The sequence below is a fragment of the Crocuta crocuta genome, unplaced genomic scaffold, assembly GCF_008692635.1.
Source record: "Crocuta crocuta isolate KB4526 unplaced genomic scaffold, BGI_CrCroc_1.0 scaffold598, whole genome shotgun sequence".
NCBI lineage: Eukaryota > Metazoa > Chordata > Mammalia > Carnivora > Hyaenidae > Crocuta > Crocuta crocuta.
Genome location: NW_027532848.1, coordinates 995,420 through 1,003,401, shown reverse-complemented (window position 1 = coordinate 1,003,401; position 7,982 = coordinate 995,420). Strand labels below are relative to the sequence as shown.

Sequence of the window (7,982 nt, the reverse complement as noted above, 5' to 3'; positions counted from 1 at the left end):
TGCTTCCCAGATGCAGGAGACCCTTTTCCTGGCTTGCGCATCTACCCCCAGCTGCTGTGACTAACGGTTACTAACGTCTCATGGATGCCTCTCAGCTTCAGAAAGGTGACCCCTGTTGATGGGAGGCCCCTAGTCCTGGAGTTAACACGTACTCTTGGCCCAGGAGGTAACTGATCTCCAGGCATGGGCCACAGCCAGTGGTGTGGTGGAGCAGAGCCCAAGAGCCCACTGTGTGCTTCTCTTCCTAATTCTGCATTCAGTGGGGTCATGTTGGTAGCCCAAGTCTGCCGGAGTGGGAGTATTTACACCACCAGAATTGGAAAATGCCGCAAATCGGTGTTCACGCCACCTGAGAGCTAACTGATACCTATTTACTGGCATACCACTGGCCACCCCCAGTCGTTAGCTCGCGTATGAATGGATAACTCTGTTGCGTCATATATACTCCAGTGCTTTCTCTGTAGGACTCAGGACACACAGCTAGATTTTGCTTGCGATGGCATACTGGCTTGGCCCTTCTTCTCCCTTATTATGCTGCCCTACCTCCCATACGGGCTTCTCCTGAAAGCAGACTGTCTATAAATCAATGTGCACCCAGACCCCTGTTCTCAGGGTCTGCTTCCAGGGAACGTGACCTCTAACACAAGTTAAGTCATTAGTTAATTGACTGCTGCACAGAAGCCTCAAAGAATACGTGTTCAAAATTACAAAGAACTCCAAGTCATGGACCTTGTGGGTCACGGTGATCAGATAAAACTGCAACAGATAAATCTGCAATGGCAGGGATCTACTCTGTGCATATGTGGACACAAAAGAAAGAAGTTTATGGAAAAAGAGAAGGCCTGCACAAACTGGGCAGGTTTTCACATCATGCTTCTCAAATGACACTTTCATACCCATGGGTAAATGTACTGGGGGATTTATTTCACNATTTCATTTAAATACTGGAGAAAACCACTTTCATATTAAAACACAACAAATACATTATGGAGAAGATCACAAAATTGACATGAGGTGTAAACAATAAAATAAGAAACATCGTGGTAAAAGGAAGTAAGCAGCAGGGAGGGGAAGACAGCAGGCTTCAACTCCTTGGTCATTAAGAGAGGCGACATGGAAGAGTTTGAGAAGCACGATGTAAAATATAACTGAAAAATGTTCTTTTGGTATAAAGAAGTCATAAGCACATCTGCTTCCATGATATCCAGAAAACTGGTTTACCAGGAACAATTATTCAACGCCATTGTTGAACTTAGTTAACGTAAGGCTGTGTAAGGCCTACTACTGATGCCAGTGTTAACTGTGGAATTCTGAAAACTGTAATTGCCGAGCATGACAGGAACACAGCAGGAGCCCAGTCCTTGGGTTATTCGTTCTTAAATCATTCCTTGTTGTGCTTATGGTAGGAGAGTGACACAGTTGTGAACTTGAAACTTGTTACAACTTCGGTAGGTTCCAAAGGAGAATAAAAATACACACTGGCCATGTGCTTCCATCTTCTAAGGAAATACGGAATTTCAGTGAGTAACACTCACATTTCCCAAATGTTTCTAGTTAAGGTGGAACCAGCACACATCCGCACAAGCTGGTACAAATTCTTGCTCCCTCAGCTTGGAACTATGTAACAATATGCTGAGGAAGACTGAGCAGCCATGAATGTGATTCCCACTACAATTTGATTCACGAAATAAACATTCACATGCCTTAATGAGATCAGACTTCTCTGGGTATAGGTTTTAACCATGTCATGAATGAATGAATGACTGAGTTTTTAGATCCATTAATGCTGACAGTATATTACTTAAGCTTTTGTTTTGAAGAGTCTTTTTATTATCTAAGACTCTTGAGGAATAGTATTCATAATTACTACCAGCCACAAACAAAGCTTCTGGAGTAAATCCCCAGTAAACAGGATAGGCATATGAAAGGATCAGGCTTTGATATGGTTGTTTTCAAAAGAGTAGGAAGGATGACATTCTTTGGAGAAATTTTTATTCTCTAATTAAATACTTCCTTAGTAGAATAATGTCAGATGAACTCATTAGCTGAACATTCTGATTATCCATGTTCTCCTAAATGTCCCATGACCAGAAGAGGTGCTGCATAGCTCTGATTTAACGCAATGACCATGGGAACCAATTCTAGCTCCTTCTTTTATCATGGCCCATCAAAGGAATACAAAGAAGTCCAAATTAAAATAAGTTCAATAATAAAAAGAGCATGTTCCTTTTCCAACTGTTCTAAGGCCTTTCCCTATCTTTAAGCAAAGTTCACTCGGTAATTATCTTATTTATGAAAGTGAAAGCAGAAGGATGTTCCTCTTATTAAATAAAGGCCTTTATGCTTTGAATGTAGCCAGTATCTCGAAACAGTCAAAAAAGAAAGCGTGTTGAATGTCATCAACTCATTTCCTCCCACCCACTGTTTTAAATCGTTTGCTCAGTTCCAATGTATACTACACTTACATAAGTTGTTTATGAAGAGCCAAATTAATAGTCTTTGCAATTGTTTTCCTTGGAATTTGGAGAGCTGACAAATGAATTAAGAGAAAATGGCAATTCTACATGAATTAGCTTTTAAGTCTCCCTAAGAGGCTGATGCAGAACTTAATAAGAGACTTATTAGGAGAAGTAGGACAACTTAATTCAGATTGATTATAGACTTCGGTGAAGACAGCTGGGGTTCAAATGAAACCGAAAAAGAACTTATATGCACTTCAAAGTATGCTAAGCAGATGTCTGAAACAATTACTCTGCACTGGCTTTTCAGAAGTTTCAAAGGCAGGATGGGAATAGTATGGTAAACGAAGGTTCTATTTGCCTAAGTCGAGGTAGAGGCTTTTAAAACACACACAGTGCTCACTAAAATCAGACGCCTTGGGTAAGAAACGTGATTCGACATTGCTGTCCTAAGTAATTTGCTCTTAGCTTTATAAACAAAGCAAGAAACGAGCGCGAATTCATGGGAACTAAGTAATAAGCTCTCCCGGAATGCTAACTTACAGTTTATTGTACACTGAATGAATCGTTTGGTCAGGATTTTTATGATGACTAATTCCTACTTTAGTTTCTAAGCTTTCTTTTTTTTAATTTTTTTTTTAAATTTATTTCTAGGAGAGAGAGAGAGAGAGAGACAGCGTGAGCAGGTAAGGGTCAGAGAGAGAAGGAGTCACGGACTCTGAAACAGGCTCCAGGCTCTGAGCTGGCAGTCAGCACAGAGCCCGACACGGGGCTCGAACCCACGAACCGCGAGATCATGACCTAAGTGAAAGTCGGACGCTCAACCGACTAAGCCACCCAGGCGCCCCAGTTTCTAAGCTTTCTTAAAGCCAACAATGACCGTTCTATTTCCAAAACAAATCAATAAATCAATAAATAAACACCACACTTTTACAGTACGTGAGACTTTACTGTAATATGCCTTCTTATGGAAGCATTCCAAGATATTAAAGGGCAAATGATAGGTTTTTAAACATCACAAATTCATGCTTAAAAAATGAGATTAAAACCCAGGTTGCTTCGTATGACAGGTTCTAGTTCCATATTCAACCCAGAGTTATAAAGGTTTACACCTTTCTTGTTTGTATGTTCTTCTCAAGCAAAGGCAATTCATTTGCTGTTTACAACCATTAAGGGAACATTAGTAAACTTTCCTTTTCCTACTACGGGCAGTACACCTCAGTCAATACGGAGACATCATTTCTTTATCCAGAGTTCACTGTCAGGGCTGCCCTGTTGGTGATGGTTCTGTGTAATCTCGAATACCTCCATCCGAATGGATGATAAGCTTTCCACCCGAATGGGTTATTAGCTTTCTCTATAAAACTCACATACAAGAAAGGATTTAAAATTGGCTCGTATAAATGACAATAAAACAAAATGAATAAAACAATAATAAAACATTAGAAACCAGAGGTAAGATGAGAAAAGCAGTGAGAGAAGAGAGAATTGTGTGAACACGGCTGAAAGTGTCTGCTTTCCTCAATGTCAAATTCTGAGATAGCATTCCTTTGGCAAATTTCTCACATAAACCAAACCAAAGGGACTCAGGATGGTAGGCCCGAAGCGATGCATTTGCCAGTTATCTTCTTACATTTCTAGATGTGAATGTTGAACAGAAATAAGTCAGGAGGGCATGGTGGCTTCATGATATTCCCTGGTCTACGACCCATATTATTACATTATTCTCAATTATAATTCCAGAAAGGTCTAATCAAAATATTTCATCATAAGAACTTTAAGGAAAAACTCAGAGAATCTCTGTCCTTGACCTTTCACAGGAAGAGCTGTAAGTTAAAAGTCTGATTAAAAAAAAAAAAACTATAAAATAAATAACTACATAGTTGTGACACATTTGCATGATCCCAAATGGCAGCTTGGGGGAGTTTAATTATGGTTATGGTGTGAAAAACTGTGTTTAGAGGCAACAGACAAGCTAAGGGCAGTGAAATATTCCTGGCTCCAGAATGATATATCAGTCTGTACAAAGAAACTATGGTCGATTAGAACAAAAAGAAAACTTGGAAAAACAACAACTCCCAAAGTTTTTCACCCAGGAATTGTTCTCAAGAGCAAAAACATCATATGTAGACTTTTGCTTCAAGGTTGTTCTACTTTATTAAAACCTGCATATATTCCACTTACAGATCTAGGTAGAACAGAATACCTAGAGATTCAAGGAGTATTCTTACTCTCCATTACTCTAAGGAAAGTAAGAGTATTTGTATAGTCACAGAAATGCTGGTGTTATTTCCAGTTAAGTGGGGAATCATGTTTGTGTCCTTAAGATATCTGATAAGCAATAAATCATGAATTTAAAAAATAAAGAGGCCTTTACATTTTAGATTTTATTCTAGAGGTGATTTCTTAGGAAGCTGTATGTGGAAGGCTGAGATTTTCTTAGGGGGCTAAATAGTCAATATTGACATTGTGTTCCTTTCTCGTGATTTACCATACGTATGCTGTCCCGGAGATGATTAGCCAGTAACAATGCCACCTCCACAGTGTCCCAGGATTTCGTTGTTGTTGCTGCTGTTCTATCCAGTCCCCAAATCCCAAGGCCATATTTGCTAATGAAATGATATAATGCTAAATCCCACAGAAATAACACAGGGCATAGTTACTTGTGTAACAACTTCTTTAACAAATAAGATCAGAATGGAGGCAGGTAATACAATAGAGTCACTAGGGCTGATGAAAATGAACTGAAGTGGGTAAATAAAATGTTCTCTGGCTACATGTCTAGCTAAGAGTGTGGAGTCCCCTACAGCGTGGGGTCTCTGAGGGCTTAAATTGCTGAGTAGAAAAGTGGGAACACTGGTTTTAAGAACTCGTCTACTTCTTTTCAAAGTAAGTTTTAGTTAATAAAGTTGACTCCTCATAAACGACCCCCACCAAAGCTTCAGAGTTTCAAACCCAGTGTTGTTGAGAAGCAACAGAGAAAAACGATTTATTTGAAGGGTTGGCATATTTAAGCTCTTTTAGAGAGGGATATTTCGTGCATATGTGTTTTGTTGTTACCAATATCAGAATGAGGGAGGCTTCCTGGTTAGGGTGTGGGAAATGAACTTGGGCTGAAGATCAGGAACAGGTAGGTGAAGGGAAGTGTAAGGAAAAATGCAAATTGGCTTCAGTGAGGATCAACTGAGTTTTGAGCTGCTCTATGTTTAATGGCTTTTCGTTACGGAATCATGCTGCGTACATTCTCCATCCACACCCCGCATAGTACAAAGGCTCCTGCGTGGTGCATATGGCTAAAAATGAATCCCTTATGTCTGCTCTACAGTCTATGGATTCAGTCATTTAATTAATAAACTAATTTGGTTCCTTTCGGACATTCTCCTAAACTTATTTGTCATTTTGGGGGAAGATTTTTTTTAAGATGTAGTTCCTATATTTTTGAACAAAAGTATTGTTTTTAAGTCTGAACAAATACAAGGTAATACATTTCATTTTAATTTTCAAGCAGCCAGCAATAGTAACTATTGCTTTATTTGTTAGACAAGGAGTCACAGAATGTTAGGGTGGAAGAGATTTTCAAAGTTAGAGTCAAATTTTTAAATCTTCTCTGAAATCTTCTCCTACTATTTCATGAAAAGCTATTCAGTTGAACATTAGACTGTAGGTTTCATAAGGGCAAAAACCAAGTCTGTTTCATTTGTAACTACATGTATGGCACAGTATATAGTGGCTCATAAACAAGAGTGGAGCAAAGGAACAAAGAGACAGAACTAGATTCCTTTATATGTTGCTGACAGTGTGCTAGGAGCTCAGCATTCAAAGATATACAGCATGACCTTCGCTCTTAGGAACCTCACTGTCTATGGGAAATGTACGTGTGACCGTTGAAGCATGTGTGGTGATCTAAGACACCAGTGAACTGAGGGCCATTTCTTCTGCTCGGTAGGAGCTGGGGTGGGAGACACTCAGGACCAACTCCAAAGACAGATGCCCAATTTGAGTTGGGCACTGAGAGCCAAATAGAAGATCACCAGGCACGTAAGGCAGAGGTAATCAAAGCCAAGAGCATTGGCAAAGGCAGAGAGTTAAGAAAAAAGGTTTGGGTAAAGGGATGATATGGTCAGAGCATGCGGAATGGCCTGAATGATGGGAGTAATAGGAATTTAAATCACAGCAAGGAAGAAAAGGGCCACCTGCCTTCTCCATTCATTGGGCTTCATTCTCAGGCAGGCAGTCTCCCACAGGAAGTTTGGATTGGAATCATAAGAGGATGGAGAAGATAGAAATATCAGTAAAGAAACTGTTCATTCATTCAATCATTCACCAAATATTTAAAATGCTTGATCGCTTGTCATGATAAGCCCCGGGTGTTGCACACAAGTGTTGAATCACTATTTTGTACACTTGAAACTAACACTACACTGCATGTTAACTAAGTGGAATTTAAATATAAACTAAAAAAAAAAAAGAAAATGCAGTGTTCATGATATGCCAGATACATTGAATGGGGTATGGGGTTTATAGATGCATAATACAATCATTTGAGTAACACACACTGGGAGGCTAGAACAGTCCACTGGTTGAAAAGAGGAGAGAAAATAGAAAAGAGACACTCTGAGGTAAAATGAGCAGTCAGGTGCAATCAGTCAAAATGTAGAAGGATTTAAGGAAGAAACTCAAGTTACAAGCCTGAGCAGCTCATTGGATTGAGATTCATTAAGTGAAACAGGAAACACAGAAGAAAGGGCAGGTAAGAGGGGGCAGCAGTAGGGGAATGGCCAAACATGAGAATGAATGAACTTGGTATCAGAACAGCTGCATTTTGATTCTAATGACACGTGGGTAAGAAGACCAGAAAAGACATCCAGACTGGAAATCTACATTTGTCACTGTCATGCCACTTCAAGTTGGGAGCGTTATACAATACAAAGGGAACTGAGCTAAGGTTAGAAAGTGGGGCACACCAACATCAGAAGGGTGGGTAAAGTTTCAGAATTGAGGGAAAAAAGGGAAGAAGAAAAATGTATGAAACAATGTCATGAAAGCCAAAGGGGAAGAGACCTTCCAGGATGAGGCTCCTGGCAGACATGCCAAGTGCAGGTGAGAATTTCACTTCTTTTGAATTTGAACCCGGGAGGACTTTTGTTGCTTTTGACACTGGATGAGTAAATAAAATATGTTTCAAGTTGGTTATGTTTTCAAGCTGGTTTTCATAATGTTACTCATAAATATGTATATTCTTCTTAATAAATACACTTATCATCTTGCTGCCACAAGAGAATTTAACTTTGGTCTCATGGACAGTATTCCAAATATATAATGATATTGCCTAATATCCACAGTGGACTAATACAACTCAAAATTGTATTATATACATTGCCTTCTAAGGGAAGGGCAGAAGTAACAGCCTCAATTCACAGTACCATAACTCACCCAAGTCATGTAATTTAGTTAGCAAAAAGGCCAAAGCCTAGACTCCTTGCTTTTGATTAAGTGTTTTATTTTTCCCTATTCTGATAGTAA

At 39.4% G+C, this 7,982-nt stretch overlaps 1 protein-coding gene across 1 annotated transcript in view; it reads right to left on the bottom strand.

The window, feature by feature from the left end:
• Positions 1 to 7,982, bottom strand: part of DMD (dystrophin) — a 637,032-nt gene that overhangs the window by 341,557 nt on the left and 287,493 nt on the right. The gene's annotated exons all lie outside the window — the stretch shown is intronic.